Below are 14345 nucleotides of genomic sequence, written 5' to 3'. Positions count from 1 at the left end.
CTTGGCCAGGTGAGCATACCTAGTTTTGTTGCTGCAGACATAAGCCAATGGTACGTGAACCTCATCTGTTGCTAATTACATCTGCAGTCAGCTAGGAGGCTTGTCTGCTGCAATGAGTGACGTTTGACTTAATTGGCTGGTGCTTAAATGAGAGAACACAATGTAGCATAGCCTAAGCAGCTCGGCATTCCTCATCTCAGCACTTACAGCTCAGCCCAGGCCTTTGGAGAGGGAGAAAGAAGTTACCCTGGGGAAAGTTGTTGGAACCCAGGGGCCTGGAGAGACCAGCAGAGACCATCCTGTGCCTTCCACGTAAGAAAGAACCTCAGTGAAAAGTTAGCTGCCTTTCCTCTGAAGAACAAACAAAATAAATCTCCTTTTATTAAAAGCCAATCCATCTCTGTTGTGTTGCATTCCAGCAGCTAGTAAACCAGAACAATTCCCAACACATACACTCAGCAATTCACAATATCATCACATAGTTGCATATTCATCATCATGATCATTTCCAAGAACATTAGCATCAATTCAGAAAAAGAAATAAAAGGACAACAGAAAAATATAACAAACAGAAAAAAAAATTTTACAGGCCATACCCCTTACTGGTCCCTTTCATTGATCACTAGCATTTCAAACTAAATTTATTTTAACATTTGTTCCCCCTATTACTTGTTTTTATTCCATATGTTCTCCTCATCTGTTGACAAGGTAGATAAAAGGAGCATCAGACACAAGGTTTTCACAATCACACAGTCACATTGTGAAAGCTACACCATTATGCAATCAACATCAAGAAACGTGGCAACTGGAACACAGCTCTACATTTTCAGGCAGCTTCCTCCAGCCTCTCCATTACATCTTGGATAACAAGGTGATATCTACTTAATGCATAAGAATAACCTCCATGACAACCTCTTGACTCTGTTTGGAATCTCTCAGCCATTGACACTTTGTCTCATTTCACTCTTCCCCCTTTTGGTCGAGAAGGTTTTCTCAATCCCTTGATGCTGGGTCTCAGCTCATTCTAGAGTTTTCCTCAATCCTTTGATGCTGGGTCTCAGTTCATTCTAGAGTTTTTCTCAATCCCTTGATGCTGAATCTCAACTCATTCTGGGATTTCTGTCCCATGCTGCCAGGAAGATCCACACCCCTAGTAGTCATGTCCCACATAGACAGGGGGAGTGTGGTGAGTCTGCTTGTTTTGTTGGCTGGAGAGAGAGGCCACATCTGAGCAACAAAAGAGGTTCTCTTGGGGGTGACTCTTAGGCTTAATTTTAAGTAGGCTTGACCTATCCCCTGTGGGGTTAAGTTTCATATGAACAAACCCCAAGACTGGGGGTTCAGCCTATAGCTTTGGTTGTCCACACTGCTTGTGAGAATATCAAGAATTCAACTTGGGGAAGTTGAGTTTTCCCCTGTTCTCACCATTCCTGAAAGGGGACTTTGCAAATACTTTTCCACTCACTAATCAAATCACTCTGGGATTCATCAGGGCATCACCTGGACAAACCAACAAAATCTCATGTCCTATACAAAGTTCCATGTACTTAAGGGGTTCAATCAACTATCTACATAAGTTATATTAGGAGATATAAGTTTGCACTAGTCAAAATATAAATTTTGTACCAAATAAACATTTTTTGCTTTAGTCTCACACATTAGTTGAAATTTTAAAATATTAAGTACCATCTATTTTCAGGACACTGCAGTAATGACAATCTTTTGTTCTTCCTCACACAAAAACATTTTTTAAATTTGTACATTTAGTCACTATCATTATACACTCTAGGCATTCCTAGATTACACCATCTCAATCTTTATTGTCTTTATTTGTGATTTCATTTATGCCCCAGCACTCCTCCCTCTATCATTCTCATATGCAGCTTCATTCAGTGTTTTAACATAATTGTATTACAGTTGGGTAATATTGTGCTGTCCATTTCTGAGTTTTTATATTCAGTTCTGTTGCACAATCTGTATCCCTTCAGCTCCAATTACCCAATATCTTACCCTATTTCTATCTCCTGATGGTCTCTGTTACCAACAAAATTCTCCAAGTTTATTCACTAATGTCAGTTCATATCAGTGAGACCATACAGTATTTATCCTTTTGTTTCTGGCTAATCACACTCTGCATAATGTCCTTAAGGTCCATTCATGTTGTTACATACTTCATAACTTTATTCTGTCTCACAGCTGCATAATATTCCATCTTATGTAAATGTCACAGTTTGTTTAGCCAACTGTCTGTTGATGGACATTTTGGCTGTTTCCATCTCTTATTAATTGTTAATAATGTTGCTATAAACATTAGTGGGTAAATGTCCATTTGTGTTCTTGGCCTCATGTCCTTTGAGTAGAGACAGCATATAGATGGGTCCTGTTTTTTAATCCATTCTGCCAGACTATGTCTTTTGATTGGAGAGTTTAATCCATTAACATTCAGTGTTATTACTGCATGGGTTAGTACTTTCTTCTACTCTTTTGCCTTCTGGATTTTATATGTCATATCTAATTTTCCTTCTTTTTACCTTTTCTCATAGTCTTCCTTTCTACAGTCTTCTCCACACCTCTCACTTCTGTCTTAGTATCTGTGTCTAGTGTTCCCTTTAGTATTTCTTGCAGAGCTGGTCTCTTGGTCACAAATTCTCTCAGTGATTTTTTGTCTGAAATTGTTTTAATTTCTCCCTCATTTTTGAAGGACAATTTTGCTGGATATAGAATTCTTCATTGGCAGTTTTTTTCTTTTAATAATTTAAATATATTATCCCACTCTCTTCTCTCCTTCATGGTTTCTTTTAAGAGATTTGCACATAGTCTTATTGGGCTTCCCTTGTATGTGATGGATTGCTTTTCTCTTGCTGCTTTCAAGATCCTCTCTTTCTTTGACCTCTGACATTCTGATTATTAAATGTCTTGGAGTATGTCTATTTGGATCTATTCTCTTTGGGGTATGCTGCACTTCTTGGATCTGTAATTTTAAGTCTTTCATAAGAGTTGGGAAATTTTCAGTGATAATTTCCTCCATTAGTTTTTCTCCTCCTTTTCCCTTCTCTTCTCCTTCTGGGACACCCACAACATGTATATTCATGCACTTCATACTATCTTTCAATTCCCTGAATCCCTGCTCATATTTTTCCATTTTTTTTCCCTATAGTTTCTGTTTCTTGTCGGATATCAGATGTTCTGTCCTCCAGTTCAGAAATTCTATGCTCTGTCTCTTGAAATCTACCATTGTAGGTTCCATTGTTTTTTTCATCTCTTCTACTGTGTCTTTCATTCCATAAGTTCTGTGATTTGTTTTTTCAGATTTTCAGTTTCTTCTTTTTGTTCTTTCCTTGCCTTCTTTATATCCTCCCTCAATTCATTGATTTGGTTTTTGATGAGGTTTTCCATGTCTGTTCGTACATTCTGAATTAATTGTTTCAGCTCCTGTATGTCATTTGAATTGTTGGAATGGGCCATATCTTCAAAGGAATGGGCCATATCTTCAATTTTCCTAGTGTGATTTGTTATTTTTTGCTGGCATCTAGGCATTTAATTACCTCAATTAGTTTATTCTGGAGATTGCTTTCACTTCTTTTATCTAGGGTTTTCTTGCTGGATGAATTTGTTGTCTATCTGTTCTTTGACATTCCGTTGAACTTTATCTGGACCTTTAGCTTAAGTTTTGTTTAACAGAGGAGAATTTTTCAGTTCTTGTTTTCTTGTTTCTTGCCCTGCTTGTGTGGTGCCTTTCCCACACACACACTTAGGAGGGTCTACTTAGATATTATAGACCTCAGCCAGATTTTCCCAGACCAAACTGGCCTCCTATGAGGAGGAAGGAGTCACCTGTGTTGGTTTTCCCTGAGGGTGAGACCCAGCAGGTTGAAAGACTTTCCTGTGAAGTCTCTGTACTCTGTTTTTCTTATCCTACCCAGTATGTGGCGCTTGTCTGCCTGTGGGTCCGACCAGCATAAGATGATGCGGTACCTTTAACTTTGGCAGAGTCTCCCTGCTGGGGGCGTGGTGGAGACAGAGGAGAGGTTGGAGGCTGGTTTTAATGGCTTCAAATTACCAAGCCCGCTTGATGGAGGGATTCCACCTGGGTGGGGCTTCACCCCTCCCCTGGGAAAGGCACAGGCTCCAGATAAGCCCCCAAAAGAGCTCATTTCTGCCTATGCCTGGGGCAGTTGCAGCCTGAAAAGTCCTGCCGCTGTATCCAGAGGCAGTCAAGCCTTTGTAGATACACAGCCACAAAAACCTCTGTTTCCTTCTTTTTTCCCCCCTTTTTCTGTTAGTCCTGCCCCCTTGGCACCGGAGCAAAAATGAGCAACCTCTGCTTTGATCAGGTTCACCTAAGCTGGGGGCCTATTTTTAGTAGTCAGAATTTGTTAATTAGTTCCACAATTGGCGTTTGATTGTGCCCAGTCCCTGCTGCTGGTAAAGTCCTTTCCTTTCCCCTCTGGAAAGTGGCCTGTGGGGAAGGGGCACTGGCTGCCACAGCTTTGGGAACTCACAGTTCTGGGGGGTGCTCGCAGCCGGTCCAGCTGGACCAGACAGGGGTACGCTGTGTGTCCGGTCACTATCATGGCTCCGGGAGCTGTTCTGTACTGTTTCTGGTTCTTTAGTAGTTGTTCTGGAGGACGAACTAAAATGCACATGTTGTTAAGCCACTATCTTGACCCCCACAGTCTCCATCATCTTTTTAATGTTATTTTTTTAATATCACTCTTTGTCAAGGATGCTTTTGAATAAAATAATTTGACTTCCTTCTAGAATGATAAAGAGAGTCAACCTGCCTTGTTGCAGATCCTGGCATTATACCAGCAATATGAAACCTTGGGCAAGATATCTCACTTCTCCATCCCTGGGGATAACATTGTATAGTTCACAGAGTTGTTGTGAAAACTCAGTGAAATAGCACATGTGAAACCCTTAGAACAATGTCTATCAATAAGTAGACTCAACACATACTTGTTTTTGTCATTGTGTGTCTATCTATGCCCTGCTTCATCACCAGGACTTAGTGAGCAATATTCAACAAACAAAAAACTTTGTTGATGGAACTTCTGATCCTTTCACAGAAAAACTTGTTTCTTCAGACCACACTGGTCGCTGGGGTGGTCAAGAATTATGGCAAAAGGCAAGTACTACGTTCTCTCACTTTGGGACAGATTTAGAAAGACTGCAGAAGAGACAGGGAGTCACAAAAATCATCTCATTGTCCAACAGGCTTTCTCTCAGTCCCCAGCTCTTCAGCAACAAAACATTTTATTCATTGGGTGATCCTTACCTGGCCACTAAAAGTGATTGCATAAAAATTTCTATTGATGCTGTAAAATGAGTGAAATAATAGGTTAAGATTTAAGAAGGAACCATTCATTTAGGAATTAATTCATTAATGTAAAAACAGTGGTAAATAAGACAGATGATGCCCGTGACCTCACAAAACAGATGTTCCTGCAAAATACTCATTAAAAGACTAGTGGAAGGACACACACCAAAATGTTATTCATTATTTGTTTCTTACCTATTGGATTACATTTTATTTTTATATTATCCTTATACTTTTCTGTATTTGATCTCAAAGTGAAGGGGCAGGCATAGTAGCTATCTTGGTTACTAAGCATCTGAATATTCTCCTATACTTTGGGGAACTTCCATTTTATAAAGTTTTTCTTCCCTGCCTCTCACTAAAAGGACTGAAAAAGCCAAATTTCCCGACCTCCCTTGCAGCTAGGAATGGGCATGTGATCTTAGGGTTCTTAGATCTGCTAATAACATATTGCACTTTGCTTTGACAGCAAATGACCCAGGCAAGCAGGACTGGTGGTGAATCCTTCCTGAAAGTAGAAACCATTGCAGCAAGATCAAAATCCAGTCTTGTAGTGTGAACAATATCAATGGCCATGATTGCAGCAAGACCCAATGACTACCTGTCCTGAAATGCCCATGATGGAATATCAAGGCTTTCTGCCTTAACAGGTCAAGGATGAGCATCTGAACTGTGTCATTAAGTGGCATAAGCATAGTGAGGCACGTGCTTGAGCAGGCTGTGAAAATACGAGAAGGTCCATGAACTTCATCCATGCCAAGCAAGCAGCTGTCCTTTCCCCATCTCACACTGATGGCCTCATAGGGAGCTCCCTACACTGCTTTATCAGGAAGGGAGAAAGTCAAGCCCAGTTTCAGATGGGCCTGTTTAATGTGCTAGTGCTGATGAAAAGTATACTTCTGGGTCTATATCCTCACTCTTGATTGTCCTTAACAGGTAGTAGGAAAGGGAAATCATCCCAGAGAGTGGAACCTCGAGTGGGATATTTTGTTGTCCACTCTTCCTGGCAGGTGAGATGGCTTGAGGTGAAGAGCTACATAGATCTTAGAACTGTGGGCTGTGGCTATTGTTTAAATGGATGGCCATGAACTTGGAAGAAAAGATTGGAGAATTAGTAACCAACCAAGGACGTTGGAGAAGGAGCTATGTGGATGCGCTTCTAGGAAGGTGCCCCAAGTGCATACTTACCAAATACTCACACCCCACAGTGGAGAAAGTTGCTGAATAAAGTAGTAGGCAAGATAATCAGTTGTGTAGCTGTCTATCAACGTCCTTCTCAACCACCCCAGTGATTATTTAATGAGATCGTGAACAAAGTGGTCATGGAGGTGGGAATGGAACTTACTGATGGACTCAAAGACATAGACATGCTTTCATCAAGGTTAATCTGGCTACCTCCAGTGCTGAGGCACAACTTGCAGGTTGCATGAACTATTCTTTATCCCCTGATAGTTTTGTGACCCTCTGAATGGACCAGCCACCCCATAGTTGCAGATTGATTGCATTCAGCCCTCTCTATCATGAGGCATCCAACATTTGTCCTCACTGATACAGACCTTATTAGGGATTTGAACTTGCTTTCTGCACCTGCCACTTTTTTGACAGCATCTCTATTCACCTTACATCTTGCTTCTATCAAATAATACATATTACCGAAAAAGAAATAAGGCAATGGGCTATAGTATGTGTAACTCACTGATACTACATTGTACCTTTTTACCCAGAAAGAGCTGGGTAAACTAAGGAAGTCAAAATGGGAGATCTAGTGTTGGTTGGGTGTGAATGCTCCTGAATATCAAGAGGAAATAGGGCTGCTGCTAAAAACTGGGGACAACATGAAGGTGGATAAATCCCATGAGATCATGAAACCTGGGCCATGCCAAGGATAAAAGTCAACCGAAGACTGTAGCAACTACGTTCAGGCATGACCGCCAGGATTTCAGTATTCTTGAGAATGAAGGGCTGATTCTTCCCATCAGGTACTGAAACTTGACCAGCTGAGGTAAACAGATTTTGAAGGAAACATTGTAGTGAAGAGGGAAAATAGATCTACCAACTTTATCCTCGTGTCCAGATATAGAAATGAGCTGTTTTCTTACTAACTAAAATGTATTTGTTTATATTAACTTATTTTACTCTCTTTTCTTCTCCTTTCTTATGCTATTTTGTATAATGTGTGTGCTGGTGGTTACCTTTACAAGTTTCCCCACAGGTTATAGAAGATCAATGTGGGGAATCGTGATGGCATAGATGAGAAATGTCACGACCCAGGGACCATGAATTCCAAGCTGTATCTAGGACCACTGAGACTCTGAGTTGACTTTAGTTAGGAGGGGAGAGATTATTTTCAATGGTATGAATACTGGTGGCCTTAATTAGATGGGAAGTGTAAGTATAGGAATAAGAGTGTATGTTGATGCTAGATCAGCAAAAGAGCACTGTATAAAGGAGAATTGTTATTCTTTCTGACTCCCCAGCCTCTGATTACCCATTATGAGTCTCCAAAGGACATACTCAGACACCCATGATAGATTCTGAAAATGCCAGACATTCCCTTGCCCAGCCTCCTTTGATCCAGATTCCTTGGAACAAGAACATCCACCTGGACTTCAAGTGAGGAACAAGTGCTACCATGAAGCTGGAATCACAAAGGATTCTGTCTGGAATGTAGCAGTGGTGGGAAGATTGAGGCCAAGGCCTCAGTTCCAGCAGAACAGGCAGTGGTGGTGATAGGAAGTGACTGAGTTCTGGGTCAGCAATGGCAGCCGGGACATCTGTTGGTAGTCTGTGGCATCCACACTTCTCTCTCTGGAATATGATATTAGGCATTTTTTTTCCCTGATCTTTTAACTCCTAGTCTAGTTCTTCAGCCCTCCAGTTGCTTCTGTGAGCTAACCTTTATCCTTTTAACAAATTCCCTTTCTGCTTAAGCTAACCAGTCATTTTACATTGCATACAACTAAGAATACTGACAGATTCATCATATGTGATATTAATACCACATTGAATAGCCATTTCCTAAATTGACCCACAACCCAGCTTTGATGCCAATGACTAGATTGCCTTGAACTAAAATTCTATCCCTTCTTTCTGTCTTCACATTTCAGCAACATGGCTTGACCCTGATTCTTGCCTTTGCCTAATCTTTCTAATGGACTATCCAACCCCAGGGCACCAGGACCTCCAATCTCTCTGTTCTGGGTCAACAAGGACATTTAGACTCTGATAACTTGGATAAAAATAGGGGAAGGCTCACAAAGTCTTATTTCTGTGCTTTCAAGTTTTCACCAAATGACCTCCCTTTCTTGAGGATCCCAGGTTCTTTCTCAGTTGATGTTTCTGTTCACCCTGTTTTTATTCTTTTTCACCATTACCTGATGACCTGGCTTGATGGCTATAGGTTTTACTGTTGAAAATTGACCAGTTACCCTCCTGCTATCAGTTCCAGGGTCCAAACATTTCTTCCCCAGCTCCCGCAGGGTCTCAATGTCGATGCTGTCCTCCCTCGGTGGTTTTAGCTTTTCAGACTTCCAAAAGATAGCTTCACTCTTACTGATTTATGGTTGACTCTGTAGAAAATCTTGGATCTAATTAGCCAGAGTCCATATTAGAGGTCACTTGAGGGACACCACCTGATACTCCATTAAACCCATTCATCACTTCCTGAATGAAAGCCCTGGAACATGTTACACACACTTCTGGGCTTTCTTAAGCCATGTTCCCTGTGTTCCTGAGACACTTGGTTGCCCCTTGAACTTAGACAAAATAAGCAGGCTTTGCCTTCCCCATTTGAACAGAGTTGCCCATATGTGTGTTCTGAGTGTCCACTGTGAATCCCTTTACCAATTCTCCAAGAATATTTAGATCCATCACACACATAGGACTTGTGGGAACCTGCCCTAATACCCCCACATCCCCATGTCAGACAGGTTAGGCCAAGATGTTGACCCCATATGCAATGAGATAACCAGTGCAGTCAATAGGGTGACGAGATGTCCCAGTTTATCCCAATCTGTCCTTGTTTGGGCACCAAAAGTCCTGCATCCTAAGAAACTCCTCGATCCGAGGAAAATCAGCCCACTTGGTTATCCTGGTAGTCAGCCAAAATGAATGAAAGAATATCTGCAAGCCAAGGTCACAGCAAGTTAAGGAAATACTGTGTCATGCCTTTAATGTTGGCATGAAGTAGTTTTCTTTCTTTTTATCTGCACACAGCCATTTTCTTAGACCCTCCAAAATGCTGAAGTAATTACCTCTCCTCTTCATAGCTTGAAAATATTCACAGAAGTCCCAAAGCCCACTTTCCTGCAGCCAACTGGCTGCTTAATGAAGCTTTACCTGATCAACCACTTCAATTGTCCCTCTTTTCATTATTTTAGCAGATCTCCTCAGAACCTGTCCCACTTTGTCTGCATGTTCTTGATACCATAGCACTTGGGATTGAAAGCTAAGCTCATTTATGTAGTTTCACTTCCTCATCTCATTGTGTGTCTCAGGCAGAAAATGCAGCAAAACCATGTAAGCATCTTATCCAATTATTGCAATTGCTGTTAAGACCCATAAATTACAGACCAATTAGTCAAGAGAATCAGATGCTTTCTGAAGGTCAAAGACAACACCTCTTTTGGTTAGAAAAGACAGGGTAACAGTCTTGTCAAATTGATGCGTGTAACAGTGGGAAAGGCAGTGGATGAGATTCACAGGCTTTGGTTAGGGGTCTGGCTCTACCTCAACCAACTGAGAGACCTTGGAGAAGTCATTTCACCAGTCTCGCTCTCCATTTCCTTGTGAACAAAAATGAAGAGGTCATCACAGAGGTCCTTTCTATTTGGGGAAAGATGAATACCATGTCAGGAAAACATTGAAACTGAAAGATCACCATGGGAGTGGAGTGGAATCAGAGTCACTTGGGGAGCCTTTCAAACCACACCTGCTTCTCCCACTGCCTGCCACCCCTCCAAGTGGACATTTGGAGTGAGGAGAAAAAACTCCTGGTTTTCTTTACCACTTTGACCATGAGGATAAAAACCACTCTCCCTTTTTCTTTCCTCTCAACCCATGTGTGCCATTTGAAGCTGTTATGTACCCCAGAAAAGCCACGTCCTTTAATCCTCATTCAATATTGCTGTTGCTGGGTGGGACCTTTCTGATTGTTTCCATGGAGTTGTGAGCCACCCAATTGTGGGTGGTAACTTTTAATTAGATGGTTTCCATGGAGATGTGTTTCCACCTATTCAAGGTGGGGTTGCTTACTAGAGTCCTTTAAGAGGGAACCATTTTGTAAAAAGCTTTAAACCAATAGAGAGCCACCAGAACTGACAGAGCCACCAGAACAGACAGAACCCTGAGGAAGCCATTGAAGATTCCTGAAGAGAAGGCTAGCGGACATCACCATCTGCCTTTCCAGCTGAAAGAAAAACCCTGAACATCATCGGCCTTCTTGAACCAAGGTATCTTTCCCTGGATGCCTTAATTTGGACACTCTTATAGCCTTTCCTTTATTTGGACATTTTCATGGCCTTAGAGCTGTAAACTTGTAAGTTAATAATTCCCCTTTTAAAAAGACATTCCATTTCAGGTATATCACATTCCAGCAGTTGCAAACTAGAACACCATGTCTCTTCCTTCCTCCAAAATGCATTTGAAGTGCTCTTCATGATACCAAGATCTGATTTTGTCTTGACTTCAACTTCCCTCTGCTATTTATTGTACAACTTTTTACTGCCTTTGATGGCATTCACTGGATCTGGTGGTGGGAGATGATGGGAAACATTCTACGGAGGGAATCAGGAAGCTTATGATGGAATTCTGTCTCATCCCATTATTTTGTGGTCACTTCATTAAAAGCGATGTCATCCTCTACAACACGAGACTGCTCATCTCTAAGCCCCAAGGGAAACGTTCCCTCATTAGTGGTGGATTTGAATTCAGTGGGAGTGTTTTATGTCCCCCAAGAAATTAAAAGCTTCTTCAGGGTATGAGTTGAGCTTCTACTTGTTTTTAACTCACCCCCGATACCTGGGGGTGTCCAGTAAATGTGGGGTAACCACCTGCCAGCCTCAAGTGAGGAAAACATGTCTTGGTTAAAATACTGTAGATCATGACCCGACTCGGGAAGGGAGACACGTTGCAGGCATGCATACAAATCTTCTTCCTATCAGTAGTGACATTTGTGGAAATTATGTCTAACATTTACCAGCTATAAAATAATTATTACCACAATCATATTATCATGTTGTAATTATGCTTTTAAAGCAGAGGGTGTTGTTTTCTCGGGAAACTATTGCACTTCCATGTTTTATTCCAAAAACAAGCTTATAGCCCACTTTTATCTATTTTAACTGTTCAGGAAGGTACATTAATTTGAAGTTACATAATACATGATTGTTATTTTTAAAAATGGGAACAGAAAAGAAAAAAAGAAAGACATTTCATTAAATTAATATTCCCCTTTCATTATTGATGCAAATCTTTCCAGAGCTGTTTTCACACAAACACATGCATATAAATATATAAAAGCTTTGAACTGAATAACGATGGCCAGAAGGAAAGACACCTAAAATGATATCAACCCACTCTAGTACAGGTGTCAGGGTTGCAAACAGAAGCAAGACTTGCTCAGCCCTGGATGGAATGAACTTTCACTCACATAGATAAGAGACAAAGCAAGGTCATCTTCACTCATGGACGTCAGTTCCCCCAGCCAGAGGCAACGGGGCCTAATCCATGACAAGTCCCCATCTGGACCAAAAGGGGGAAGAGTGAAATGAGACAAAGTGTCAATGGCTGAGAGATTCCAAACAGAGTCGAGAGGTTAACCTGGAGGTTATTCTTATGCATTAAGTAGATATCACCTTGTTGTTCAAGATGTAAGGCAGAGGCTGGAGGGAACTGCCTGAAAATGTAGAGCTGTGTTCCAGTAGCCATGTTTCTTGATGATGATTGAACACTGATATAGCTTTCACAGTGTGACTATGTGATTGTGAAAACCTTGTGTCTGACGCTCCTTTTATCTACCATATCAACAGATGAGTAGAACATATGGAATAAAAATAAATAATAGGGAGAAAAAATATTAAAATAAATCTAGTTTGAAATGCTAGTGATAAATGAAAGTGAGGGGTAAGGGGTATAATCTTTTTTTTCCTGTTATTGTTTTATTTCTTTTTCTGTTGTCTTTTTATTTCTTTTTCTAAACAATGCAAATGTTCTAAGAAATGATGAATATGCAACTATGTGATGATATTAAGAATTACTGATTGTATATGTAGAATGGAATGATATGTTAATAGTTTTGTTTCTTTGTTGTTAATTTTTTTTAATTAATAAATAAAAAAATGGCCAAAAAGAAAAATTGGAGGCCCTGGGTGGGCCATGGTGGCTCAGTGGCAGAGTTCTCACCTGCCATGTCAATGTTTGATTCCCAGTGCCTATCCATGCAAAAAAAAAAAAGAAAAAACTTGGATGCCCTGATCCAAAGATTGTACTTCAAATGCAAAATGACTGGAGAAGCGTGAAGTAGCAAAACCTCAGGGATGACAAGCTGGTTTTATCTCAAGTGGCATTGACTGCCAGAAGTTAACTAAAGTGTTGAGAAGGCGTCTAAAACCACCTTGAGACTGAGGAAGGAAGAATGCATGGTCCATCCATGACGTCTTCTGTAGGCAAGAGAGGAAGGTCTCTGCCACATATTTGCAGACCCAGAAATGTAAATGTTTTTATTTCTAAACATCTTCCGTCTATGACCAAAGCCTAAAATCAAAACAGCTTTTTGGCAGGAAAAAAAAGGAACTGACTCACATTGAGATCCTTTTCCCCACATTTAACAAAACATCTCAGAATTTAGAGCAAAGAGAAAAACTTTGGGTTCAATTATTCAAAACCATATGTATTTTGCTGAACAAGAAAAACTCATTGTGACTAAGAAATAGAAAAAAAAAATAGAACTGCTAGGCAGATATATAAGGCCCACTTCCTGTTGCTGAGCAGTCTGGAAGAATTTATACACAGGGAGCTCCAAAATTCAAGAATTGGGTCGAATTCTTGCATTTAACTTTAACATGATTTCCTTCCACAGCCTGCCCTCTGGTGGACCTGTTAATAAACAGCAGACTGGCCTGAGATTGAATTTATTGAGAGAGAAAGGGAAAGTGAGAAGATGAGTCAAGTTGCTGTGCTTGAATGATGATAGAGGGGAAAAGGCTGCAGCAGCTGCCACTGCTGGAGTCACTGATGGTTTGGTGATGATGATGGTGATGGTGGTGATGGCAGGAATAGCTAATGTTGTGCCTGTGTCTGTTTCAAATGCTTTACATACATTAATTCATTTCCTCTTCACAGCAACTTGATGGGGTAGGTATTTTTTTTGGGGGGGGGGGGTGCATCATCCGGGAATCAAACCCAGGTCTCCCACAAGGAAGGTGAGCATTCTACTCCTGAACGACCCGTGCACACCTACTTTTATGATTCCTATTTATACATAAAGAAATTGAGGCACAGAGAGGTTGTACCACTTACCCAAGGTAACGGAGCTAGTGAGTGGAAAGAAATAAAGAGGCTCCCAACACCCCACTCTAAAATATTAATTAAGCAAATTTTCCTAACCATCTCTTCCTAATTAGAGTTTCATAAAGTTCTTCCTCAAAGGAAAAGTATAACCTAGTAGGTTAAGTCTATCAGTCATTCTCATAAATGTATGAATTACCTTAATCAAATGCCACTCCATACTTACGAGTTTTCAGTAAAAGAGGGATGGAGAGGGGGATGCATTTTTGGAGGGGTGGCATTGGAGAACTTGCCCATGGAGAAGGATGTATGTGGGGGAAGGGGTTTGTTGAAATTGGAGGCACTAGTCTCAAGCAGCCTGAAGGCTGACTAAGAGGTGGGCCGCATTTGATCAGGCAGAGCATGTCTACAAGTGGAGGATCCCAAGATGAGGCTTATTTACCTCGTGAATTTTCCAAGAGTCCACCATTGGCATTGGTTAAGTTTTTAGAATAACAGGGGATTCATTCGTTTAAAAGGT

Source organism: Tamandua tetradactyla, chromosome 10, assembly GCF_023851605.1.
Source record: "Tamandua tetradactyla isolate mTamTet1 chromosome 10, mTamTet1.pri, whole genome shotgun sequence".
Lineage (NCBI taxonomy): Eukaryota > Metazoa > Chordata > Mammalia > Pilosa > Myrmecophagidae > Tamandua > Tamandua tetradactyla.
This window is presented reverse-complemented; position numbering follows the sequence as displayed.